Source organism: Pogona vitticeps, chromosome 4, assembly GCF_051106095.1.
Source record: "Pogona vitticeps strain Pit_001003342236 chromosome 4, PviZW2.1, whole genome shotgun sequence".
NCBI classification, from domain to species: domain Eukaryota; kingdom Metazoa; phylum Chordata; class Lepidosauria; order Squamata; family Agamidae; genus Pogona; species Pogona vitticeps.
Window position 1 is genome coordinate 173,005,488 of NC_135786.1, and position 27,899 is coordinate 173,033,386.

The following is a 27,899-nucleotide window of genomic DNA, read 5'->3' on the forward strand; positions in this document are numbered from 1 at the left end:
TGGAGGGGTAGGGGAAGTGAAAACATGTTTTATACTGTAGTCGAGCATCACTATTTGCTCCATCACCTAAACAATTTTTTAAAATAACTTTTTGTTTGCATTGTCTGAAGCGCTGGCCAAGAAACAGCCCATAGCTGATTCCATGCCTGTGGGCAGTTTCTCAACTGGTTCTTTAAGATCAGCTTTTATGTTACTTTCTAAAATTTCAGGTTCTTCATCACAGGATTCTTCTCCCAAGGAATAAGTCATCCTTGCATATCTTCCACAAGGACTCTCATGGCGCAGTGGTTAAACTGCTGTACTGCAGCCAAAACTGTGCTCATGACCTGGGGTTCAACCCCAGGTAGCCGGCTCCAGGTTAAGTCAGCCTTCTATCCTTCTGAGGTCGGTAAAATGAATACCCAGCTCACTGGGAGGGAGCAATATGTAGTCTGCAAAATTAACTTGTCAACCGCCCAGAGAGTGCTTGAAGTGCTATGGGGTGGTATATAAGCAGCATACTTTGCTTTTTTGCTTTCTGTATAGTACTTTAGTCTGCTCTTTATTTTCTCCTGGTCAGATAATATTTCCCTGTTGATTTTTCAACATCTCTAATTTAGGTTTAAATTTCCCTTTGATTTCTTGGTTTTAATGTGAAAGAGCTCTTCCTCTTTTGTTCTTCTCATCCTTTTTTTTAACACTGATTATAATAATATCTCTCTTTGTATTCACATTTAAGTCTCTGAATAGTTGCATTCAGTTAATACTCTAATGCCAGAATGGCCAGTCTAAACTGATTCTAATTTTAGGATAGTGTGAGCATCAATATCTAATACAGAGACGGGGAACCTGTAGACCTCCAGATGTTGTTAGATGTCAGTCCCACAAACCCTAGTCAGCATGCCGAATAGTCAGAGATGCTGGGAACTGTAATCTCTCTATATATGCATATAGAAACCCACTAGCCTCCCACTCCTTAGCTAATGGAATCAAATGGTTCCTTGATATCACCCCACTGCCTACTGGTACCAGTGTGCAAAACAGCTATTTATCAAAATAAACCAAGGTTTTATTTACAAGATGAATTGGGTCTGTTACTGTGTGGTGCAAGCTGCGAGATGAACATCATTAGAGGTAATAACAAAATTTGGGAACACTCCCTGTTCATCAACCTGATAAAGTCTCATAGTCGTTATCATCTAATAAATATACCTTAATACTATTTACTTACTTTGTTACAATTTAGTTCATTTTTAACCCTCTGTATAAACATTCATAATCACTGGGGAAAAAAAGGGGGGGGGACATTGAGCAAATTGTGGGACATTTGATGACACCAATGAAAGTTCCAATTGTTCTTGTTGTTTAAAATTAGTTTTTGGTGTTGACCTGAAGAGTTATGTTTTCCTTCTTCTTGTGTTTCTGGCCAAAGTTGTTTGATCAGACACCTAAACCACCAATGTCTAGTATAAGCCATCAATAAAAAGCGCACCTTGTTATGGTTTAGGGAACAAATGGGTATGATGGATGTGTACCTACCTTCTCTCCTTTTCTGATTAGATGACTCATGAACCTCAGAAGATTACTTATTTAACATTTCTGCCAACTTCCTTTTCTGACTAAAGGGTTTTACATTTAAGAAGTCATTAACACTAATTTCCTGTTCCATAATTAAAAGTTTATAGTACTGCTTCACCAAGTAAAAAATTCCATGTGCCATTAATATTGCATGCTAACGATTCATGACATGATAATGATTCAGAGTGTGAACACTGGACGTCAGGCTGCCTCAAAAATGACTCAGTTTAATTCTAGAGTTTGCTTGGATCTTGTTCTTCCTTTTAAATTCATGTCTGCATTTATTACTCATTTTTCTCTCATACACCCAAGACCTTGCCTTTTGAACTAATTTTAAAATATTGTTTCTATTTCCATTCAGCCTTTAAAAAAAATTCAAAAAATTATATTTTATTAAACTCGCTGACATCAAAAAAGTATATAAATCTTTTGATTCAATCAATCTCTTCTTGTGACAATTAAAGGAGAAGAAACAAGAGGACAGGGCTTCCTTTAATCATTGCCTACACACCTTTGAAAGAATGAATACCAATGTGCCTGAATTACTGGGAACTTTGGAGACGCAGAGTGGGAAGTGAGTCTTATCTGCAGAATAAATATATAGAACTTTATTTCTAAGCATGCCTCAATTTTTATTATAGTATCTAAAGCTGGGACACCCAAGAGAACATGAGTTCAGGACGTGTTTCGTATTGATTGTGCCAATGAACCATAGTTCAGTGATTTTTGTGGGACGACTTCTCCATAGTGATAGACCTTGGAGATCCATAAGTGTTGTCTTGTTTATATCCAACTTTTCCCTGACTGTATTCTGTTGATTTCATCAACTTGCTGTCTCCTGCACAACTGATTATCTGAAGGAGATGTGTACTGGGAAATAGTTTGTACACAATAGGTCATCTCTTACCTCTTTGAATACAGGAAAGAAATGCTCTCCCTCCTCTCAGCACTTTCTCTTATCACCAGCTGAAGCATGTTTGGGTTGCGTCCTGAAGTAACACAAACAGAAGTCTCTTCTTGCAACATGATCTTCCTGCCTTTCGCCATTTCATTACATGCTTTGAAAAGGTGGAAACCCCCTCAGAAGTGACCTGAGGTGACAAGGTGAAGAACTGCAGTAAGGGGGATAAATACAGTACTGGAAATCCGGTAGCATTGCTTTGCAGAGTTTCAGAATCGAGCTAATTTTCAAAATTGGTAAACTTATATGTCTATAATTGTTAATTCAAACTATGGAGCTCAGTTTGATACCCAAACTAAATGTTCCTTGTAAGTAAGGTTGTAGATGCTCAGGTTGAACAACGATGTACCATCAAGTTGATTCCAATTTATGATTATACTTTTTACTGGTCTTTGACCGTAATTAATTAATTAATTAATTAATTCATTCATTCATTCATTCATTCATTCATTCATTCATTCATTCATTCATTCATTAATTCATTCATTCATTCATTCATTCATTCATTCATTCATTCATTCATTATACTTTCCAGAGTTTCCTAGGTAAATCAGAAACAATTTACCACTCAATGGTGACAGGCTTTTGGCAACTGATGGACTGCTGAGGAAAGGACCTTTAATTGTTAATCTGATGCTGGACTGCTTTGAAATTGATGCCTATTTAAAATGATTTTAAAACCAGCTGTTTCAAATGATAATATTTAATTCTGCTTTGACCCTGTAATAACAGTGGCTGGAACCCTGCTGGTGTTCATAAGGTTTGGGTAACTTTGTCCAACTAATTGTGACTAATCGACAAGGTGATGGGGTGCATCTCAGTTCTGCAATTGTGCCTGAGTAATCATGAGACCAAGATGTGTCCTGACATCTCATCAGTTAACAACAATAAGTTTCCTCATGCAAACACCAAAAAGATTTTAGTTTCTGTTGTTAACTATGTTGTTGGCTTTGAATCTAAGACCTTGGAAAAAGGTGGTGTACAAACTAACTAACTAAATAAATATATAATAAATAAATAAACCAATGACACATAAATCTTCAAATAACACTTCATGTACTACAGCATACAAATGATTCTGTGTATGGAAACAGCCATATATAGGATAAGTTGAAGTGGTCTCTATGGCCCCCATTGCCTGGGCAACAGCTCCTAGACTTTTGTGAAGAATTTATTTTTGCTGGATAATTTCCAGAGTTAAATCATGCCTGCTTAATTTGTCATATGAAACCTTTTGCATGAATGCACTTTCACAACTGTGTATAAATTATTTCATGATAACCCTTAAAAGCTCTTTAAATCAGGTTTAAAATGGAATAAAGCCTTGAATCTAATAAAGCTGAATCAAGTTGCGTCCTGGGGGAAATAAATAACTTTTGAGACAAAGAACCCATTACACTAATCTGACCGAAACAATTAGCCATGAATGGAGAAAGTAAATCTTCAGCTTTTGAGAGGAAAGAAAGGTGTTGCATGTATTTTTGTAGGGACAACTGCATTTATTTCTGTGGATTTTTATTAGCTGGTTATTTTTCTTATTCTCCAGGCATTACTATGGCTGGCTCGATGGGATAAATTAACCTCATTAAGCAATGGATTACATTACATCACTGAACAAACTGTAGATCTTCCATTCCCTCCATCTTCCAGTGCCATGAACTTGCATATTGTTTGCTTTAGATCAGTGATTCCCAACCTTGGATCCCCAGATCTTGGACTACAATTCCCAGAAATCCTGGCCAGCACAGCTAGTGGTGAAGGCTTCTGGGGACTTTAGTCCAAGTACACCTGGGGGAACCAAAGCTGTGAACTGCTGTTTTAGATCATCAGGAAGGGAATAAAGCTGGAAATAATCTTCAAAATGTTGGTCACTGTCGCATTCCCCCAGTGTTCCCTGTTTGTTTTCCCCCAAACACAGGCACACCTTCGGACACAATGTACTATTTTCTCCCTTTACCCGCTGCCACCAGTGAATCTTTATCCACACTGTACCAAATAAATTTCTTCGACCCAGGCTGCCAAATATAACAGGTTTATTTATGGTTTGATTAATAAATCACAGAAGAAAAGTAATAGATGTTCTTTTATTGTTCAGTCATTAAACTTGGATAGGATTACACATTTGCTTGTTTGTATTCATTCACATTAACCACTGTAACAATATCTTAGGACTGTCTATTTTCTATTACTTTTATTTCTTATCTATTCTCTAACACACACCAACTTTCCAATCTCTGTCTTAACACTTAAAAAAACCTCTTCTCTAACTCTCCTCAGTTTCCAACTGTTCTCCTGACTCCACTCCTCCTGTCCTGCCATAGGCGCCTGCCTTAGAGCTCCATACGACAGACAGGCATGACTTGGGCCTTCCGCCACAGTCACTGTAACCATAAGGATGATAGTCTCAGTTTTGGAAGGTGAGATATAAAAAACAAAGTAATTATTGGATAAGAAAACTGGGAGACTGATTTGCAAGTGATATAGCACCATTGTTTAGAACTGTTGCACCTGAAGTCAGGATGACCTTGATGACATCCAAGTTTTGGTAACAGCAGGAAAAAAAGAAGAAGAAATGAAATAGTATTTTCAGTATCCTGTTCAAAAACACCTCCACAAGCACAATGGTAATCATGCAAGCAGTTTGCAGCATTTGGTGGTGTGTCCATCACATGATCAGTCCTGTAACTGCTTGTACAAGTGACCATACAGCTGATTGCATGATTGGTTGTGTGATGGGCACCCTGCCAGATTCTGCAAACCACTTGTGTGATTACTGTTGGACACAAGACATTTCAGTGGGATGCTGGCCTCTGAACTTAGTACTGTAAACAAAGAGCTATCATGAAATTGTTAAATCTCATTTCTGTGAATCATGTTGCCACACAAGCAGATTAAATATAAAGAGCTGAAATCTTAATTTAATTTGATTCACCCTACCTTCTCTTTAGCTTTGATCAAGTTTTACATCCATGAATTTAAAGGAGAGATGGATGGGTTCCTAATAGCTCATTATGGCTATAAATCTAAAAATGCGGTCATTACAGAAAGTGTAGCCACAAAAATGGTGTCACCTGGTTAAATGGTGTCATCTGATTAATACCATGAACACCTAGCATTTTAATGATGCACATAGGTATAGATGTGTTCAAAACTGACTACAAGTTTTCCCAATTCCATTTGCTGTAGAAATATGTATTTTTTTTTAAAAAAAATGCCCAAGACAACAACAATAATTACATTTAGAACAGCTGGAGAAAAATGCTATCATGCCAGAAACTGATAAAGAAGGGGGAAGGCATTTCCTCACTTACATTAACGTATACACGATAGTGTCTCGAAATAGCTCTCATTATTTGTTCTCCATGCAATCTGTACTGGTGCTGTTCAGGTATGAACCAGCAAGGGATTCTTTCAACCGCGAATGTGCAACAATGTTCCCAATTTGCAATTCATTAAAGAAGTCTCAGAAAATGTTTAGTCATGACCTTGGGCCGAGTAAAAGCAGCAAGGATTAATTGCTGAGACAAGAGGGGAAAGGCCTAAATATGTTCAGCTAGGCTCAGCCAAAGTGATTTAAAGCTTCCTTGATGACCTTGAACAAGTTACTTAACCTTTCCTTTTACAAGCTGACAAGCATACGTTTATAGAGTTCTTACCTTAAATAACACCCTCCCCATTTATATCAAAGTACTGCTCACATTGGACATTCCCCTCTGAAGCATTCTTTGCTTATAGTTTGCCTCTCTTTATTTCACCTTATACTTAGCATTGAACATACATGTGCATGCACCTTTGAAGCACTTGGCAGAGCTTAGAAAAGTTACTTGTTTTGGATTGCACCTCCCAGGCTTACCAGCCAACACTTACCAGCTATTTTCCCCTTAAAGTTCTGGCATTTGGTGTCCTACTTATAATGCTCCACAACATCACCAGCTGGAAAAAGCCATATACCAAATGGGACAATTATAAATGTTGCTGCCTTCTAATTTTGCAAACCTTGTTATATGGAACTGGTAGCTTGGGGATTCTCTACCAATAATTCTATTGGCTCTAAGTACTTTTTATTGAGTCAAGTGCCTTTAGCAATGTTTCTTTGTCACTGCCTCCAGAGGACTGAGTTTCCGCCATTAGTCCCTTGGTGACTATCAGTTCAGTACTGGTCTCAGTTCCCATCACTGAGGCCAGTGAAGAGCCCGTGATCAGCAAGCCTCATTTGGGTCTAGGCAAGCTGGAACCCATCAACAAGGGCCAGTAGAGGCAGCTGGCAGTGAGCATTAGCTGCTTTCCCACTCCTTGTAGGCCTGCTCCTTCTTTCCCTCTGATGTTTGCAGCACCAGCTCATCAGCTGTATAGGGCCTGAGACTCTCAACACTGAGAAGCTGCCTGGAGACTCCTGACAGGGACAATCCTTCAATGTGCAAGTCAGTTCAGCCACAGCACAAAAGATGGGCTCCAGCTCTGGCAGTCCTTGATCTAGAAGGCCATGGTAGTGACCTCCTCATAGACTGTTACTTGGGTCAGTCTGTTTCAGTGATGGATATTAGATGACATGACATCTCATGCAGGTTGCTGCACTTAGTTGGGATATACATGTCAGTTTACATCTCACACAGTAAGGTCTTCAGGAACAGGAGTGGAGGAGGAAATTTAAACCAGGTGTGAAGAAAGCTTTTTCCCTCTGTGGCCTATTTCTGCCAGCAAATAGACTGCATCAGTCTGGCCGAGATACTTGCATGTGCTACCCAATCAATATGGACACCCTGTTGGGAAAGGGGTCTTGACAGTCAAACATCATTATAGGGTTGCTAAGACAGGAAACAAAGGTGAGAAAAGGGGTTTTTATTGATATAGCAGATGGAAGGCAAATTGCTAGTTAATTGTGAAACACCCCTTTAGAGAAATAGAGAGAAATGAAGTGTGAAGTGACCAATAGAGGTTTTCTGCCTTTCCTCAAGGTGTGTTAAAGGAAAACAGGATAATTAATGCTTGGATAATTCTAAAAGGCAGGGTGAGCAGGAAGTATTTTTATGGAATGTAGTGGTGGAAGGATGGGCAATTTTGCTGGTAGGGGCACAGGAATAAGTTGGGCAGAGAATCTATCACCAAGGCTTTTCTTAAAAGGATACTTACTGGAGTGAAGGCTTGCAAGACAATTGAACAAGCCGCTGCAGAGCCAAAGCTTCAACAGTGTGGCTTGCCTTTGCCATCTTCTCTGGAGGACATGAGACCTCAATGCAGTCTTCCATGAGCTCCATGAGCAGCTTTGGAAGAGGGGGGAACAGTAGGCCATATAAGGGCTGTTCCCCCCCGCTTCCTCTTTCTTCTTGGCACCTGTTGCGAGAGGAGTTTGCTGTTTGGTCTGCAGCTGACAGTGGTGTCCTCCCTTGGTTTGGATTTGCATTAAAATATTTAGTTGTTTATTCATTTAGTATTGTTTGGAGTTACTGTTTTTTTCTTAGTTTGACTGATTATTTCTTAATTTAATATCAAATTAATTTAGTCAAGCAGTGAGAAGGGGTTGGGGTGTGTGCTAGTGGTGCCCACACCAGCCGCATGGCCGCGCTAGTGGAATTCGATTATATTTAAGTTTATTCTTAAGGGGATACAGGCGCGAATAGAGGTGTGCAAAAAGAAGATGAAGAGAAAGGACAGATTAAAAAATCATTATTTAATAGTTCTCCTTGAGACTCACTGCGGGAGAGCGAGTTCAGCCGTTAGACTATCCAGCAAGTAGCATGCCTTTTTCCCTATATCCCCACGCCCACACTCCTCCTTCCCCTTCCCTTTTGTCCTTCCCTTGTGGCAAGCGTCTATTGGCTGCCCATTTTGAATTGTGAAGTAACGGTTGGTTGGGGACAAGCATTAGGGGAGGGGTTAGAGCAGGTTTGATTAGGTAACAGTATACTGGTGTTAAAAATGTGCTAATATGTGCCATTGAATAGAGGTGTGCCAATTGTGTAAAGAATGTCTTCATTTCACTAGACTGTTGTGTTGAGCCATTCTGAAGAGCTTTGTCAACACCCTGTCTGAATATGAGCTAACAGTGCTGCAAAAAAGGTAAATACTATTTTAGGATACATTAATAGAAGTATAGTCTCCAAAAGTAGTAGGGTAATGGTAGCTTTATTCAAACTCAAATTTGACAGGTGCCACGCCCCCTTTTGGACCCCTGCAGCGGAAGGGGAGGGACTTCCGGCGTCTAGGCTCGACCCAGGCCCCTTCCGAAGGAAGGGGCGGGTCGAGCGGTGACGTCAGGGGTTGTGGGGGTTCCCGTGGGCCTATAGAGGTCTTTTCCTAGAGTCTGGGGTCCCCCGTGACCCTAGGGTGGCCTGAGGATTGGTCCCCGAGGGGTTGTGCCACCCCCTCGGCCCTGTAGGCCAATGGGGAGCAGTTCAAGGGGTTTGGCTAGAAAGGGGTGGCCGTAGGGCATGCCTCAGCATGCCTTTAGGCCGCTGGGGGCTGAAATTCACACCAGGGATTTTGGAGGCCCTTCTGATATGCTGTAACAATACATTAATTAGTAAGACCTTCTAACTGGGAGACAATTTTAAAGCCATGGTTAGTAAACAAGAACAGCAAGCTTCTTCTCTTACGAATGATTTTGTGGATCTTCTGATATACTGTAACAATACATTAAATAGTAAGACCTTCTAAATAGGAGACAATTTTAAAGTCATGGTTAAAAAACAACAACAATAAACCTGTTTTCTTATGAAAGATTTTGGGGACCTTCTGATATATTGTAACAATACATTAAATAGTAAGACCTTCTAAATAGGAGACAACTTTAAAGCCATGGTTAAAAAACAACAAGAACAAGCCTCTTCTGTTATGAATGATTTTGGGGACCTTCTAATATAGTGTAACAATAAATTAAATAATTAGACTTTTCTAAATAGGAGACAATTTTAAAACAATGGTTAAAACAAACAAACAAACCTTTTGTTACGATATAGCTGTTTAAGCCTTTTTCACGATTTCTACTCTTATGTTATATAGAAACTAGGATTTCTCATTGCAACAAATCAAATTTACCCCAAGGGCTTCCCTTGAGAATGTGCAGTAACAAAGGTTGCAACTTAAAGACCTGTTTGTAATTTGCAGAAGGTTGGGCGAGGCTGAAGGGGGTTTGGCTAGAAAAGGGGTGGCCCTAGGGCATGTCTCAGCAAGCCCTTAGGCCGCCTGGGGCTGAAATTCCACAGCGGGGATTTCAGGGACCTTCTGTGCATGCTCACAGCAGAGACCGGGACACTTGCACCCACCCCAAAGTTGCTACCAGGGGCTTGTGGGGTTTTTCATGCCCCCTGTGCCCCCTCCAAGTCTCAGAGAGAGCTTGCCTGAAGACCCAGAACATCTAAGAATAAAATGCAGATCTGCAGAAGCCCTATTCCTATTTATCACAAAGCCAAAGCAGACGCTGAAAAGTGCAAAAACGTCATCCTGCACTCTGATGTGGGGTGATGATGAAGATGAGGAGGATCTTTATTTTATTTATTTATTTGATTTATACCCTGCCCATCTGGTCTAAAAGACCACAATACAAAAAAGCACACACAAACAGAATACAACAATAGAATAAAAAATACATAAGGAGAGAATAAACAGAAAAGACAGATATTAACTGGAGGGAAGGCCTGAATGTATAGCCATGTTTTTAATTGACTTTTAAAGTGCCCAAAGTGGGGACCGCACGGATCTCAGGAGGGAGATTGTTCCAGAGGCGAGGAGCTACCGCTGAGAAGGCCCGGTTTCGTGTTCTTTCCTTCCAGGGATCCCATGGCGTTAGGCTCCTTAACCTCACCTCATGGCTCATGCGGGTAATCCGAGTAGATCCGCCATATTTATGTGTGGCTGCTGTTGTACCTGGTCACAATGAAATAAATATACCTACCTTCTAGTACCACTATCAAAATCATCAGTGTTTCTAGAGTGTGTTAAGTTGTATTTCCACAATGATGGGTGATCAAAGATATTGAAGATTTACCAAGTAATATTTCTACATTGTCACCTTAACAAATTACCAACCTCTGTGGCTCCTTCTGCAAAATACAAAAATAAAACCCACTTAGGAGTACACATTTATAATAGGTTAAAACAATTATTGATTACAAAAATTCAACGCAGTTTGGCTGTGGGGTGAAAAAATAAGTCATTTCTGTTTCCCAACGAAAATCGGTGGACAGCAGGATCACTGAGCTTTCAGACGCTTGAACGTAGATTTAGTAAGTGGGCTTGAAATTGTGAGGAGCAATAAGTTGAACAGTACACAATCCCCCCATGCTTTTAGTAAAATGACTTTAATGCGATTCAAAGAAAAATGTTTTCCACATGTTTATACCCAAGGAAGATTCCTAGAATCTCTCTATGTGTGTGTGTTTGTTAAAGCCCCTTTTGATTTTCCAGGCATCCTTCATAGAGCTTTGAGCCATAGCCTTCTCAACATCTTTCACAAACAGAATCGTCAAGTTAAGAAAGTCAAAGTGACCATCCGCCCTCAAATGCCTAGAGACTTTTGAAATAAGCTTGCAACTTAAAAGACCATGTGCCACCAATCTTCAACATCTCCGGCTCCTTCTGCAAAATACAAAAAACACCCACTATGAAGTGTACATTTTAAAAAAAGTTAAAACAATTATTTATTGCAAGGAATCAGCACAGTCTGGCTGTTAGGTGAAATTTCACTGAGATTTCAGACGCTTGAATTCACATCACAATCAGGGCAGCTCAGGACCAAATAGGTCCAAAGCCGAACTGTCAAAAGGGTGCTCCAGAGAGAGCTGCGAGGGAGTGCTAATAGTTTATGAATTAAACTCAGTTTCAATACTCAAAATCCTCAGTGCTGAAAAAAGTGTTAAGAAATTCTAAAGTGTTGAGCTTGCTGAGCCTGTCCAGCCGTTAGTACACTTTCCTGCAACACAGAAAGGGAAAAGAAGGGTTTATTTCTTTGCACATCTAGTATAAGTGAAACTCTAACCATGGCACATGTAAAGCAAAAGGCTACATCGTTTTGTTTTGTTTTTTTTTTTTTGTCTGAATGCAATCAGAGGGTTAGAGCAGGTCAATGTACAGCTATGGTTCTCAACCTTAGTATTGGTACACCACAAGGAGATGTGCTGAGGCCTCTGCACCATGCCCAATATACATAGGTTTGTATTTCTGCTTTTAACAGCCATACCAGTGTGAAGTTCACAGAGGATACCACAGTAGGGTGCCTCATACTGGAGGAACTGTACAGGGCCCGTTGTCTTTCAAAAGCACAAAATACTCTAAAGGGCACCTCCCCTCCTGGACATTCTTTGTTTGAACGACGGTCATCAGGAAGACGATATAAATCTATTAAAACAAGGACAAACTGATTTAAAAACCATGCATAATGGGAACTTGAGTGTCTTGTTATGCCCAACCTGTAACAAGGTTCCTAATAATTTAGAAGGGATGGTTTCCAGGGAGGCCGGCATGCAGAGGGGTAATCTCCCTAAGAGCTGTCCCACCTCTCTTCTTTTCTCTAAATATTATCATTTAGGAAAAATTGCAGGCCGGGGCAATGAACCTGAATCTCACCCTCCCTGAAACATCAACCATGTAGTGCCCAAGGCACACAGCCCTTCTCCCCTACATCCTGTTCTGTGCCATTATTAGCACTTTTCTACCACAAGCAACAAAGAGATGTTTATAGTTCTGTTTGTTTTAAGTCATGGTTTCTACAGTTTCATCCTGAAAAGAGGTTTGAGACATTTGAACCCACATCAGAATCAGGTCAGCTCAGGACCAAATAGGTACAAAACTGACCTGTCAAAAGGGTGCTCCAGAGAGAGAGCTGCGAGGGAGTGCTAATAGTTTATGAATGAAACTCAGTTTCAATATTCAAAACCCTCAGTGCTGGAAAAAATGTTATGAAATTCTAAAGTGTTGAGCTTGCTGAGCCTGCCCAGCATAGTTAGTCCACTTTCCTGCAACACAAAAAGGGAAAAGGGGGGTTTATTTCCATTTTTTTTCTCATCACAGTCAGAAGGTCTATCTAATAGCAGCAGCACCTTTGAATTTCCTGTTTGGGGATACAGATCCCAGAGACCCCAAACCAGCATGGCAGCTGTTCTGTGAGATGTAGTCTAAATTCTGAATTAATATAAATAATAGTCACAAAGAACTAAAAATATCAGCGGTAATTTTGTTGGAGTTATTTCAGCCTTTAGTAGATATGATGGGAGATACCTTTCTGGCGGTGAGGTGACTATCAGTAACCAAATATTCCTGACCATGTCTCCAATATCAAAGAGGACATCTCTTTATGACCAAATGTTCCTGCCCTGTCTCCAATGTCAAAGAGGGCATCTCTTTGTTTAAGTGACTTTCCCCCTCTTTTTAGTCAATGTTGAAATTGTAAATAGTCTGTTGAGGCCCTGTTGTTCAAAACAGGCTTGTTTTTAGTTTTCTGTTAGCTGTTCAACTGTAAGTAAAGGAAATCTTTTTATTTTGTCTCCTTCTAATGTTTCAGTGTGGGTTACTGCAGTATGGGGTACTGAGCCTGTAAGGGCCATCTGATGAGCAAAAGGGGGTGTACTAACCTTGGGGGAACTTGAAGCTATTCAGTTTTGTCAAACCTTACAATTAACCTGAGCAGATAGAGTAATTTAACCAAAAAACATTGAAGCTGCAAAATACAAAAAAGGCCAAAATGATTTTAAAAACATAGCACAATGGGAATTTGAGGGCTTTTGCAACTGAAACTCACCATCCCTGAAAACATCTGCAGTATAGTCATAGCGTGCCCTGAGACCTGTTTGCTAACATGAATGTTCAGTTATATAGCAGTCACAGCAAGGCAACTTCATTTTCATGACATACAATACTTTTACACAACTAAATGTATCAACTAACTGTGCGTGTTAAAATCCCTTTTGATTTTCCAGGAAGTATTCTAATTATTCAATGTGATTCTAAAACATTCAAAATATGCCTTTTGCACTCATCTCTGGTTATTGGGTCTTGGTTACCCCTCGTTTACAGATTCTAGGCACGGGGTTGGTCTCAATGGCCTTATAGGTCCCTTCCAATTTCATGATTCTATGCTTCCATGTTGTGCAAAATTAGAGAGATGGTATGTGGAGACAGTGTTATGTCAGAACACCAGAAACATGGGTTTAAACTCAGCCATAGAAATGCCTGTTTGCTAACCTGAATGTTCAGTTATATAGCAGTCACAGCAAGGAAACTTCATTTTCATGACATACAATACTTTTACATAACTAAATGTATTAACTAATTGTATCATAGTTAACTTACTCAACAAATGTCTGCTAGACATAACCTGTCTTAACTAATGTGGGTTTTAAGTCTCAAAGGACAAGCTTCTCCCACTTCTGAGACTATACATATTAGCTTGCTTTGTTTGGTGATTGGGCTTCAGAATTTAAGCATGCAACTCCTCGGAAGGCTGGTTTCACAAAATGTGTAGGATTGTTTTAATTATTGAACAGAATGGCATATTTTCTGTGTAGGACTCACCAGGAATTCAGAATTCAAGGTAACTTTAAAAAGTTGAACTAATTCCATCAGGAAGACGATATAGAACTATTAAAAAAGGCCAAATTGATTTTAAAAACATAGCACAATAGGGGCACAATTAAATAAAGTAAAAATGTTGCCTCATGTTCATTTGCCTCATGTTATCTCAGAGAAACAGACCACCCCTCCCCCACATGCTCTGTTGGGCCATTTAACCTTCACTATGTCTTTGAAAATCCGAGGGGAGGAGGCTCTGCCTTTGAAAAAGCAGGGAGATGCATTCTAAACTCTTAACATTCCCCCACCCCACCCCTTGCATAATGCTAAAAAACATGCCAATAAACTTATTTTTCAGTGGCCCAAATAAAATGGCTGCTCTATTTCTTCCCAGCCCCCCCTCCCTTGAGATTCAAAAGCAGGGATCTTACCTCAGCCTCCAACAGCCATGCGGGGAAAGGAAAGAGATGAACGACCCCGGGTTTTTTAAAACCCACAAGGCCCCTTAGAACAGCCTATCAGCAGGCTCGTATCCATAGGTGGGGGCTGAGGAGGAGGAGCTGAAACAAACAGTTAAACTACTACAAACAGTTTTTGGACTACAGATCCCAGAATGCATCTGGGCTAGACACAGGGACTAGCCACTTTCATCATTACATTCAAGACAGCAAACCCCCTCCCCCCAGGTTTCTCAGATAGATATACAATAATGGAATAGTGAACATGTTGTAACAGGCCTTGCAGCTTAACTGAACTGTAGATTGGAACAGGCAAACAACTCACTGGGTTTGCATTAATTATACAACATTAGTTATGTGGTAGCCCTTGGAGGGAGAATTCACATCCCCTTTGCAGAGCACATGGATCTGATGTAGGTGGTTCTGTTCCTAGCATCTCAGGGTATTTAAAGAACGTGTATGGAGAAATGGATATGTCGAGAAAATGTACAGAGATAGGCTTAAGGTCAGCAGTGGAAAATATTTATTTTGAAACTTACATGGAAGTGCATGTATATTTCTAATGAATTAGACTTTACAGGTTCACATATCCTAATTGTGGTTTCAGTTGTCCTATATAGACTAAAAAGCCAGAGATATTTTCTTGTATTTAAATTTTTATTGCTTTAAATTCAGTCTAAGACTTAGACCCCTGAACGATTGTGCAAGTAGATAGCAATTAGAGGGATTGTTCTTTTTAAGATTTAGTAGGATAGGAAAAATTTGAAGGACAGCTGTATTGATATAAGGAGGATGAATGGAAAGAAGGGGATTTTGGTCATATACTGCAAGATTCTGCATGGATTGCAGAATAAACCTTATATTTAATATATTGATGACATCTCCGCATCAAATTGTGTATCTACTGCCTACCGTAGGTTTCCCAGACACACACATTGCATCAACCTTGAGAAAAGTCAAACATTAACGCCGTAGAGAAGCTCTATTCATTCAGCAAAAACAAGATTGTGGCGCTGATCATCAACTTCTTATAACAAAACTCTGGCAAAGAAAGCTGCAACGACTGTACATTTACAATAGTTTCATACGCTAGCAAGATTATGCTCAAAATCTTCAAGGAAGGCTTCAGCAGTATGTGGACTGAGAAGTCCCAAAAATAAAATATGGATTTGAAGGGAGTCTAGGAACTATAATGCTAACATGCGCTGAATTAGGGAGAAAGTCAGAGAGTTCCAGAAAAACAGCTACTCCGTCATTGACTACGCAAAAACCTTTGTGTGGACCACAGCATACTATGGGCAAATCCTTAAAGAAAAGGGAGTGTCTGACTACTTTATCTAACTCCTTAGAAAGCCTCTATGTGGGATACGTGCCAACAGTTAGAAATGGCTATAGAACAACTTATGGGGTCAAAACGGGGAAAGGAGGCCGACAAGCCTGTATGTTGTCCCCCAGCTTATTTAACTTATATACAGAATACATCGTGTGAAAGGCTGGACTGGATGAATCCCAATCCGTAATTAATATTGCTGGAATCAACAGCCTCAGATAGACAGATGATACCCCTTTGATGTCAGAAAGTGAGGAGGAATTAAAGAACCTCTTAATGAGGGTAAAAGAGGAGACCGCAAAAATGGTCTGAAACTCAACATCAAAAACCTAAGGTCACTGCTGATTTTTCCAAACTGGCAGGCCTCTTGAGTATACCACCTTAATAGCTTCATCTTTTAAGATTTTAAATAGTTCCAATGGCATGCCATTACATCCACTGTCCTTGTGGTTACCCATGCTTTCTAAGTCCCACTTGACTTCACTCTCCAGGATATCTGGCTTAAGGTCAGCAATCAACCTATCTGGGGTTGTCCAAGCCATCCAGATCTTTCTGGTATAATTCCTCTGTGTCTTTTTGCCACCTCTTCTTGATGTCTTGCTCTGTTACCGCCCTACCATTTTTGCCCTTTACCATGTCCATCTTTGCATAAAACTAACTTTTAACAGCTCCAATTTTCTTGAACAGCTTTCTGGATTTCCCTTTCTATTATTTTCCTCTATTTCTGTACACTGTTTGATTAAGAATTTCCTCTTGTCTCTCCTTGCTATTATTTGGAAGTCTGCATTCATTTTTCTGTAACATTCCCTATCTCCCATGGCCACAAACAAACTTCAAAATATTGTACAATTCATTCCATTATTGTATATCTATCTGAGAAACCTGGGGGGAGGGGGTTTGCTGTCTTGAATGTAATGATGAAAGTGGCTAGTCCCTGTGTCTAGCCCAGATGCATTCTGGGATCTGTAGTCCAAAAACTGTTTGTAGTAGTTTAACTGTTTGTTTCAGCTCCTCCTCCTCAGCCCCCACCTATGGATACGAGCCTGCTGATAGGCTGTTCTAAGGGGCCTTGTGGGTTTTAAAAAACCCGGGGTCGTTCATCTCTTTCCTTTCCCCGCATGGCTGTTGGAGGCTGAGGTAAGATCCCTGCTTTTGAATCTCAAGGGAGGGGGGGCTGGGAAGAAATAGAGCAGCCATTTTATTTGGGCCACTGAAAAATAAGTTTATTGGCATGTTTTTTAGCATTATGCAAGGGGTGGGGTGGGGGAATGTTAAGAGTTTAGAATGCATCTCCCTGCTTTTTCAAAGGCAGAGCCTCCTCCCCTCGGATTTTCAAAGACATAGTGAAGGTTAAATGGCCCAACAGAGCATGTGGGGGAGGGGTGGTCTGTTTCTCTGAGATAACATGAGGCAAATGAACATGAGGCAACATTTTTACTTTATTTAATTGTGCCCCTATTGTGCTATGTTTTTAAAATCAATTTGGCCTTTTTTAATAGTTCTATATCGTCTTCCTGATGGAATTAGTTCAACTTTTTAAAGTTACCTTGAATTCTGAATTCCTGGTGAGTCCTACACAGAAAATATGCCATTCTGTTCAATAATTAAAACAATCCTACACATTTTGTGAAACCAGCCTTCCGAGGAGTTGCATGCTTAAATTCTGAAGCCCAATCACCAAACAAAGCAAGCTAATATGTATAGTCTCAGAAGTGGGAGAAGCTTGTCCTTTGAGACTTAAAACCCACATTAGTTAAGACAGGTTATGTCTAGCAGACATTTGTTGAGTAAGTTAACTATGATACAATTAGTTAATACATTTAGTTATGTAAAAGTATTGTATGTCATGAAAATGAAGTTTCCTTGCTGTGACTGCTATATAACTGAACATTCAGGTTAGCAAACAGGCATTTCTATGGCTGAGTTTAAACCCATGTTTCTGGTGTTCTGACATAACACTGTCTCCACATACCATCTCTCTAATTTTGCACAACATGGAAGCATAGAATCATGAAATTGGAAGGGACCTATAAGGCCATTGAGACCAACCCCGTGCCTAGAATCTGTAAACGAGGGGTAACCAAGACCCAATAACCAGAGATGAGTGCAAAAGGCATATTTTGAATGTTTTAGAATCACATTGAATAATTAGAATACTTCCTGGAAAATCAAAAGGGATTTTAACACGCACAGTTAGTTGATACATTTAGTTGTGTAAAAGTATTGTATGTCATGAAAATGAAGTTGCCTTGCTGTGACTGCTATATAACTGAACATTCATGTTAGCAAACAGGTCTCAGGGCACGCTATGACTATACTGCAGATGTTTTCAGGGATGGTGAGTTTCAGTTGCAAAAGCCCTCAAATTCCCATTGTGCTATGTTTTTAAAATCATTTTGGCCTTTTTTGTATTTTGCAGCTTCAATGTTTTTTGGTTAAATTACTCTATCTGCTCAGGTTAATTGTAAGGTTTGACAAAACTGAATAGCTTCAAGTTCCCCCAAGGTTAGTACACCCCCTTTTGCTCATCAGATGGCCCTTACAGGCTCAGTACCCCATACTGCAGTAACCCACACTGAAACATTAGAAGGAGACAAAATAAAAAGATTTCCTTTACTTACAGTTGAACAGCTAACAGAAAACTAAAAACAAGCCTGTTTTGAACAACAGGGCCTCAACAGACTATTTACAATTTCAACATTGACTAAAAAGAGGGGGAAAGTCACTTAAACAAAGAGATGCCCTCTTTGACATTGGAGACAGGGCAGGAACATTTGGTCATAAAGAGATGTCCTCTTTGATATTGGAGACATGGTCAGGAATATTTGGTTACTGATAGTCACCTCACCGCCAGAAAGGTATCTCCCATCATATCTACTAAAGGCTGAAATAACTCCAACAAAATTACCGCTGATATTTTTAGTTCTTTGTGACTATTATTTATATTAATTCAGAATTTAGACTACATCTCACAGAACAGCTGCCATGCTGGTTTGGGGTCTCTGGGATCTGTATCCCCAAACAGGAAATTCAAAGGTGCTGCTGCTATTAGATAGACCTTCTGACTGTGATGAGAAAAAAAATGGAAATAAACCCCCCTTTTCCCTTTTTGTGTTGCAGGAAAGTGGACTAACTATGCTGGGCAGGCTCAGCAAGCTCAACACTTTAGAATTTCATAACATTTTTTCCAGCACTGAGGGTTTTGAATATTGAAACTGAGTTTCATTCATAAACTATTAGCACTCCCTCGCAGCTCTCTCTCTGGAGCACCCTTTTGACAGGTCAGTTTTGTACCTATTTGGTCCTGAGCTGACCTGATTCTGATGTGGGTTCAAATGTCTCAAACCTCTTTTCAGGATGAAACTGTAGAAACCATGACTTAAAACAAACAGAACTATAAACATCTCTTTGTTGCTTGTGGTAGAAAAGTGCTAATAATGGCACAGAACAGGATGTAGGGGAGAAGGGCTGTGTGCCTTGGGCACTACATGGTTGATGTTTCAGGGAGGGTGAGATTCAGGTTCATTGCCCCGGCCTGCAATTTTTCCTAAATGATAATATTTAGAGAAAAGAAGAGAGGTGGGACAGCTCTTAGGGAGATTACCCCTCTGCATGCCGGCCTCCCTGGAAACCATCCCTTCTAAATTATTAGGAACCTTGTTACAGGTTGGGCATAACAAGACACTCAAGTTCCCATTATGCATGGTTTTTAAATCAGTTTGTCCTTGTTTTAATAGATTTATATCGTCTTCCTGATGACCGTCGTTCAAACAAAGAATGTCCAGGAGGGGAGGTGCCCTTTAGAGTATTTTGTGCTTTTGAAAGACAACGGGCCCTGTACAGTTCCTCCAGTATGAGGCACCCTACTGTGGTATCCTCTGTGAACTTCACACTGGTATGGCTGTTAAAAGCAGAAATACAAACCTATGTATATTGGGCATGGTGCAGAGGCCTCAGCACATCTCCTTGTGGTGTACCAATACTAAGGTTGAGAACCATAGCTGTATATTGACCTGCTCTAACCCTCTGATTGCATTCAGACAAAAAAAACAAAACAAAACAAAACGATGTAGCCTTTTGCTTTACATGTGCCATGGTTAGAGTTTCACTTATACTAGATGTGCAAAGAAATAAACCCTTCTTTTCCCTTTCTGTGTTGCAGGAAAGTGTACTAACGGCTGGACAGGCTCAGCAAGCTCAACACTTTAGAATTTCTTAACACTTTTTTCAGCACTGAGGATTTTGAGTATTGAAACTGAGTTTAATTCATAAACTATTAGCACTCCCTCGCAGCTCTCTCTGGAGCACCCTTTTGACAGTTCGGCTTTGGACCTATTTGGTCCTGAGCTGCCCTGATTGTGATGTGAATTCAAGCGTCTGAAATCTCAGTGAAATTTCACCTAACAGCCAGACTGTGCTGATTCCTTGCAATAAATAATTGTTTTAACTTTTTTTAAAATGTACACTTCATAGTGGGTGTTTTTTGTATTTTGCAGAAGGAGCCGGAGATGTTGAAGATTGGTGGCACATGGTCTTTTAAGTTGCAAGCTTATTTCAAAAGTCTCTAGGCATTTGAGGGCGGATGGTCACTTTGACTTTCTTAACTTGACGATTCTGTTTGTGAAAGATGTTGAGAAGGCTATGGCTCAAAGCTCTATGAAGGATGCCTGGAAAATCAAAAGGGGCTTTAACAAACACACACACATAGAGAGATTCTAGGAATCTTCCTTGGGTATAAACATGTGGAAAACATTTTTCTTTGAATCGCATTAAAGTCATTTTACTAAAAGCATGGGGGGATTGTGTACTGTTCAACTTATTGCTCCTCACAATTTCAAGCCCACTTACTAAATCTACGTTCAAGCGTCTGAAAGCTCAGTGATCCTGCTGTCCACCGATTTTCGTTGGGAAACAGAAATGACTTATTTTTTCACCCCACAGCCAAACTGCGTTGAATTTTTGTAATCAATAATTGTTTTAACCTATTATAAATGTGTACTCCTAAGTGGGTTTTATTTTTGTATTTTGCAGAAGGAGCCACAGAGGTTGGTAATTTGTTAAGGTGACAATGTAGAAATATTACTTGGTAAATCTTCAATATCTTTGATCACCCATCATTGTGGAAATACAACTTAACACACTCTAGAAACACTGATGATTTTGATAGTGGTACTAGAAGGTAGGTATATTTATTTCATTGTGACCAGGTACAACAGCAGCCACACATAAATATGGCGGATCTACTCGGATTACCCGCATGAGCCATGAGGTGAGGTTAAGGAGCCTAACGCCATGGGATCCCTGGAAGGAAAGAACACGAAACCGGGCCTTCTCAGCGGTAGCTCCTCGCCTCTGGAACAATCTCCCTCCTGAGATCCGTGCGGTCCCCACTTTGGGCACTTTAAAAGTCAATTAAAAACATGGCTATACATTCAGGCCTTCCCTCCAGTTAATATCTGTCTTTTCTGTTTATTCTCTCCTTATGTATTTTTTATTCTATTGTTGTATTCTGTTTGTGTGTGCTTTTTTGTATTGTGGTCTTTTAGACCAGATGGGCAGGGTATAAATCAAATAAATAAATAAAATAAAGATCCTCCTCATCTTCATCATCACCCCACATCAGAGTGCAGGATGACGTTTTTGCACTTTTCAGCGTCTGCTTTGGCTTTGTGATAAATAGGAATAGGGCTTCTGCAGATCTGCATTTTATTCTTAGATGTTCTGGGTCTTCAGGCAAGCTCTCTCTGAGACTTGGAGGGGGCACAGGGGGCATGAAAAACCCCACAAGCCCCTGGTAGCAACTTTGGGGTGGGTGCAAGTGTCCCGGTCTCTGCTGTGAGCATGCACAGAAGGTCCCTGAAATCCCCGCTGTGGAATTTCAGCCCCAGGCGGCCTAAGGGCTTGCTGAGACATGCCCTAGGGCCACCCCTTTTCTAGCCAAACCCCCTTCAGCCTCGCCCAACCTTCTGCAAATTACAAACAGGTCTTTAAGTTGCAACCTTTGTTACTGCACATTCTCAAGGGAAGCCCTTGGGGTAAATTTGATTTGTTGCAATGAGAAATCCTAGTTTCTATATAACATAAGAGTAGAAATCGTGAAAAAGGCTTAAACAGCTATATCGTAACAAAAGGTTTGTTTGTTTGTTTTAACCATTGTTTTAAAATTGTCTCCTATTTAGAAAAGTCTAATTATTTAATTTATTGTTACACTATATTAGAAGGTCCCCAAAATCATTCATAACAGAAGAGGCTTGTTCTTGTTGTTTTTTAACCATGGCTTTAAAGTTGTCTCCTATTTAGAAGGTCTTACTATTTAATGTATTGTTACAATATATCAGAAGGTCCCCAAAATCTTTCATAAGAAAACAGGTTTATTGTTGTTGTTTTTTAACCATGACTTTAAAATTGTCTCCTATTTAGAAGGTCTTACTATTTAATGTATTGTTACAGTATATCAGAAGATCCACAAAATCATTCGTAAGAGAAGAAGCTTGCTGTTCTTGTTTACTAACCATGGCTTTAAAATTGTCTCCCAGTTAGAAGGTCTTACTAATTAATGTATTGTTACAGCATATCAGAAGGGCCTCCAAAATCCCTGGTGTGAATTTCAGCCCCCAGCGGCCTAAAGGCATGCTGAGGCATGCCCTACGGCCACCCCTTTCTAGCCAAACCCCTTGAACTGCTCCCCATTGGCCTACAGGGCCGAGGGGGTGGCACAACCCCTCGGGGACCAATCCTCAGGCCACCCTAGGGTCACGGGGGACCCCAGACTCTAGGAAAAGACCTCTATAGGCCCACGGGAACCCCCACAACCCCTGACGTCACCGCTCGACCCGCCCCTTCCTTCGGAAGGGGCCTGGGTCGAGCCTAGACGCCGGAAGTCCCTCCCCTTCCGCTGCAGGGGTCCAAAAGGGGGCGTGGCACCTGTCAAATTTGAGTTTGAATAAAGCTACCATTACCCTACTACTTCCAAATCCTGTGAGGTTCTCATTCCCCTCTATTCAGCATTGGTTTTGCCTCATCTAGAGTACTGTGTCCAGTTTTTGACACTACACTTTAAGAAAGATGATCAGGGGGCTGGAAACCAAGCCCTCTGAGGAAAGACTGAAAGAACTGGGCAAGTTTAGCCTTGAGAAAAGAAGACTCAGGGGAGATACGATAGCACTTCTCAAATACTTGAAAAGTAGTCATACAGAGGAGGGGCAGGATCTTTTCTCAACCAACCAAGGTCAAGCTAGAGGAAGCCAGATTTTGGTTAAATATCAGGAAAAACCTCCAAACAGGCTAGAGCAGTACAACAATAGAACTAATGACCTTGGGAGGTGGTGAGCACTCCAACGCTGGAGGTGTTCATGGGAAAACTGGACAACTATCTGTCAGATCTGCTTTGACTTGGATTCCTGCATTGAAGCAGGGGGTTGGACTTGATAGCCTTATAGGTGCCTTCCGACTCAATTATTCTGTGATTGTATGTCCTTCCATTCCTCGCCAGTTAACCAGACATTTGCAGCAGCTCATTATGTCTTCTCCCTACAGTCTCTAAAGTCATATTCTCTCACCTTGTCTCCTTCCTCACACCCTTCTTTGAAATTGCCATGGGTTATGATGCTGATGTCAAAGAAGTCTTTGAAAAAAAAACTTTCTTTTAATAAATATCTTTCAAAGTGCCTTTATGTTACAAATAATAAATTTAAAGTTCCTGCAGTTGGATTCAGGGGTCCCAGACTTAATGAATTGACATGTATCTTTGACATTGATCTGAAGTTAAAGGCCCTGTCTTATTAAAAGTACAAACAGACTGGATGCTCAAGTTATTCTATATTTCTCTGGTTGGGAAAAAAAGAATCATAAACAAGTTGACTAGGAAATATAAATAATGTCAATGAAGCAGTTTCACATGTTTATTCTGCTTCCTACATCCAACTTCTACTTCTTGTTTATGATCCTAAAAACATGGGGATCTCATGAAACGATTAACTCTGAAAAGTGAAATGAAGCACAAATCAATATCTGTTCCTTGAAACATGGCTTAACTGTTTCAGATTTCTTTAAGGGGAATAAGGAGTACTCTTTTATCAAGTAGGCTTTTATGTGGGACAAGAGATAAGGCTGGATATTCAGTGAAATTGCTGTCGTTGATCTTTCTTATGGATTTAGGGATGTTAAATCAACATCGACACTAGAATTCCATTTAATAATAAGCTTACCTCTGAATCCCTAGTTCTTCCAAAGTTGTATTTACTCTTCTCAAGCCTGAATACAATACCAGACAAGCTTCTGTATGGCTCTAAAGCTGTCATCCTAGTATATTAATGCCACACATTAACTGCTCCTGGAATTGCAGTGTAAGGAAAGGCCTAAACTGCTTCTTTTTCTAAAGGAATGCCATCTGTACAGCATAAACATTCTTTTCCTGCTTTGTACTCAATAAATAAAGAAATAAAATAAAAAATCAAGAACAGGAATTTCGCTGGAATTGTGATTATCATGTAAATACCTGTTTCATCCAACCTAAGCATTCTGATACAAGCAACACTTGCAAATGTCATTTTTTAATTTCTTTTTTCTTTTTTTTTCTTATTTTTATTTCAGTTCCCAGAACTCTGGGGCTTGTGGTCTGAAAGGGTAATTGTTATCTTCTGTAGATATGAAGTATTCCTTATCTTAGGTGTTTGCACATTTGGTAGGCTGCCAGTGCACTGGGAATAAAAATATGCCCAAAGTCATGTGTATCTTTCAAAGACTTATTAATGGCTATAATGTGTACAATCAAAGAATACACACACTTCAGTCAATAGGAAAAATATTACAAAAATGTGCAAACAAATACGTGTGTTAGGAAAAAGTCATACAGGAAAAAGGCCTACACCTTTCAGTGCAGAAACGGAAAATAAAGTATTGCATCTTGATATAAGCAAAAAATGAGATGAGAACACAGAGGGGATTCTGGGAAATGCAACCACATCATGACCGAGAGTGTTTTATGTCCCTGGTGCTAATTCTTCTACCCATGATGTGGGCAGAAATTTCATGGCGTTCCCCTTAAAAAAAAATCCTCCAGTAAAAAAATCGTCCGGCAAGCCCTCATGATGAAATCTTCCCACTTATTCTAAGGTAAGTGCAAAGAGGATCACAGCCTTAGGCTACATTTCTACACCTCCTCACCAGCAGGAAACTCTGTTTGATTCAGTGGAACTTACATTTGCACAGGAAGGCATACCATTACAGTTAGTATCTATTATTTCCAAGAACATTGTCACAAGCAACTTGAATGATCTCTGGATTGCTCACTATCATTATTTTCCAGAACTCCACTTTCCCCCATTTTTGTCTACCGGCCCCAAATGACATAATAAGACTTTATTTGGATTCTGTGTTGGAACCATGCTGTAGTTCATTTAAGGTAATATTCAGATTGCTTTGCTTGGAGGAAAAGGCCACCAGCAGATTAATGCTTTTTGAGGAAGTGTTTTCTCAGAGCAGTGTGACGTGAAAGAATTGCTATTTTCTTGTGGAGCTTAAAAATGTCACCATTTGATTATTCCTGCCAACTCATCAATCATATTGTGAGCTCCTGCAGAGAGGAAGAGAAAAGTGATCTCAGGGAGAACAGCAAACATTCAGTGGTGTCCCTGATAAGAAACATGACATGATGTTTTAGATGCCAAAGCTAATTTGCACAAAAGATGTTGACACCCCAGCAAAGAACATCACAGCCATTCAGAGAAACCCTCGTATAAGGAAGCAACACATCATTGCACCAATGGATGTCCTGATGTTTGGTTTCAGTGAACAGAACACATATAATATTCCAGCTGTAGATCTGTGGCAGCTTTAAACACACTTGCATATCTATTCACCAAATGTTTGAAGTCATCCATTCACAAAAGCTGTAGGGGAAATTAACATAAATAGAGGCGTGTATGTGTCACTGTCCCCATTCTAGAATGTTAACTCTTCTTCCTAAGCTACTTGCTTGCTTGATTTGACTGATTCAACGCTTGGAGGGATCCCCAAAGCAATTTGCAGCAACACGAGACAACCTTGATCCAGTAAAATATAGTTTTAGTTTTGATCATAGGAAATGTGCATTCCCCTCCATGTCTAATTTTACTTTTATTGGAGCCCATCTTTAATGGGGGATTGGCCAACATGAGGGATAATGAGGTAAACATCTAGAACTCATGCACGGTAGCATTAAATAGGGCATAAAAGGAGTAATGTTACAGAATGTTCTTCAGTAAGAGTTACACAGGTAAGATGAGGGCGGAGGAGTGGCTAGCTGGTTTTCAAAATATCCATAGTGACTTCTATAATAAGACATTTGGTCATATTGGATGATTTACACTTTGAACTCTCAAAGTGGTTTTTACTTGTCCCCAAGCACAACATCTCTAATTCAGCCTCCAGCTCAGGGGGTCATTACATACAGTACTGTATAGAAAGGATTGTCAATGCTGTTGAAGAGAATCCTGACAGAGAGAACTGTTCTCTCTCTCTCTCTCTCTGTTTATCTCTCTCTGTGTGAATCAGTATTTACTGTATGCTTTGTAGCTGTGTTTAAAGGGGACATGGTGGCACTGCAGGTTAAACCGCAGAAGCCTCTATGCTGCAAGGTCAGAAGACCAGCAGTCGTAAGATCGAATCCACATGACGGAGTGAGCTCCAGTCGCTTGTCCCAGCTCCTGTCAACCTAGCAGTTCGAAAGCATGTAAATGCGAGTAGATAAATAGGTACCACCATGGTGGGAAGGTAGTGGTGTTCTGTGTCTAGTCACGCTGGCCACGTGACCACGGAAATTGTCTATGGACAAACACTGGCTCTATGGCTTGGAAACGGGGATGAGCACCGCACCCTAGAGTCGGACACGACTGGACTAAATGTCAAGGGGAACCTTTACCTTACCCTTTGTAGTTATGTTTAGGGGGGTGTATAAGAGTTATACCTTGATTTTAAACTGCACAGGGGTCTAGCATTGTTGAAGGGAGAGGTGTATTGTTTAAATGTTAAGATAATTAGAAATTATTTTCACTTGTGGTTCTTTTGCTCATCAATATGTTTATACTGTAGAACTTCAGGAAATGGAGGATTGCTTGGCTGCACACCATTGCATTGGATCATCTGGGATCCAAATGAGGTTGGAATCTTTGTCCTCTTGAAGGGGGGAGGGGTGGGTTTATTTTGGGATTTATTTATTTATTTATTTATTTATTTATTTATTTATTTATTTATTTATTTATTGTACTTATGTGCCGCCCATCTAGACATAGTCTACTCTTTTTTATTTATTACATACTTTGTTGTAGTTTGTCTGAATGATAGATGTTTTGTATTCATATGTTTAAATAAAATAAAACTTTTAAAAAAGTAAAAAAAGAAAAAAAGAAATTATTTTCACCTGTGGTTCTTTTGCTCATCAATATGTTTATACTTGTAGCATTTCTGGAATTGGAGGATTGCTTGGCTGCACGCCATTGCCCAGGAGATGCCCAGGTGTACTCACAATGCTTTCCTACTCTTCAGGGAGGCTTTTTCTATGTTCCCCAAATCATCAGTTAAACTTTTTGGTAAATATAGTAAGTGCTGAATGGCAAATCCCACCAGTGTAAAAATGTGAAATTGCAGAATTTGCACATAAGTTGTCACTGTAGAAATGGAGACAGGTTTTCATCATTGAGATTCACTGTTCTTGCAAGGCAGAATCCTGGCGTTATGTTTTCAGACCTTTCCACTCAATGAAAGCTTAACAGAATGTTTTTTTTTGTATTGTATTCATTGATCCTTTTAGTATTGTATACTCATTGTTACTAATCTTGAATATTGTTTTTTAATTATTGTAAGCCACTTTTAGTCCTTTTTAAAGAGAATGGTGGGTTAAAAATATTATAAGTAAGTATATTTAAATATTATAAGTAAGTAAGTAAGTAAGTAAGTAAGTAAGTAAGCAAGCAAGCAAGCAAGCAAGCAAGCAAGCAAGCAAGCAAGCAAGCAAGCAAGCAAGTAAGTAAGTAAGTAAGTAAGTAAGTAAGTAAGTAAGTAAGTAAGTAAGTAAGTAAGTAAGTAAGTAAGTAAGTAATCTGCTGTGCCATAG

At 39.9% G+C, this 27,899-nt stretch overlaps 2 long non-coding RNA genes across 8 annotated transcripts; one reads left to right on the forward strand and one right to left on the reverse strand.

Moving 5' to 3' along the window:
- Positions 1-11,125: 11,125 nt before the first annotated feature.
- Positions 11,126-14,592, reverse strand: LOC144589250 (uncharacterized). 4 transcript variants are annotated; one of them, XR_013545276.1, is made up of 3 exons: positions 14,452-14,489; positions 12,308-12,468; positions 11,126-11,426 (listed from the first exon to the last, which is right to left on the reverse strand). It is a non-coding gene; the product is annotated as an uncharacterized LOC144589250 (long non-coding RNA). The 4 variants fall into 4 exon arrangements; XR_013545277.1 differs by lacking the exon at positions 12,308-12,468 and adding an exon at positions 11,694-11,851 and having other exon boundaries at positions 14,452-14,488; XR_013545278.1 differs by lacking the exon at positions 12,308-12,468 and having other exon boundaries at positions 14,452-14,592.
- Positions 14,593-14,695: 103 nt separating this feature from the next.
- LOC144589251 (uncharacterized) lies at positions 14,696-20,271 on the forward strand. Of its 4 annotated transcripts, none has more exons than XR_013545280.1 (3): positions 16,908-16,945; positions 18,929-19,089; positions 19,971-20,271. It is a non-coding gene; the product is annotated as an uncharacterized LOC144589251 (long non-coding RNA). The 4 variants fall into 4 exon arrangements; XR_013545282.1 differs by lacking the exon at positions 18,929-19,089 and adding an exon at positions 19,546-19,703 and having other exon boundaries at positions 16,909-16,945; XR_013545281.1 differs by lacking the exon at positions 18,929-19,089 and having other exon boundaries at positions 14,696-16,945.
- Positions 20,272-27,899: the final 7,628 nt, after the last annotated feature.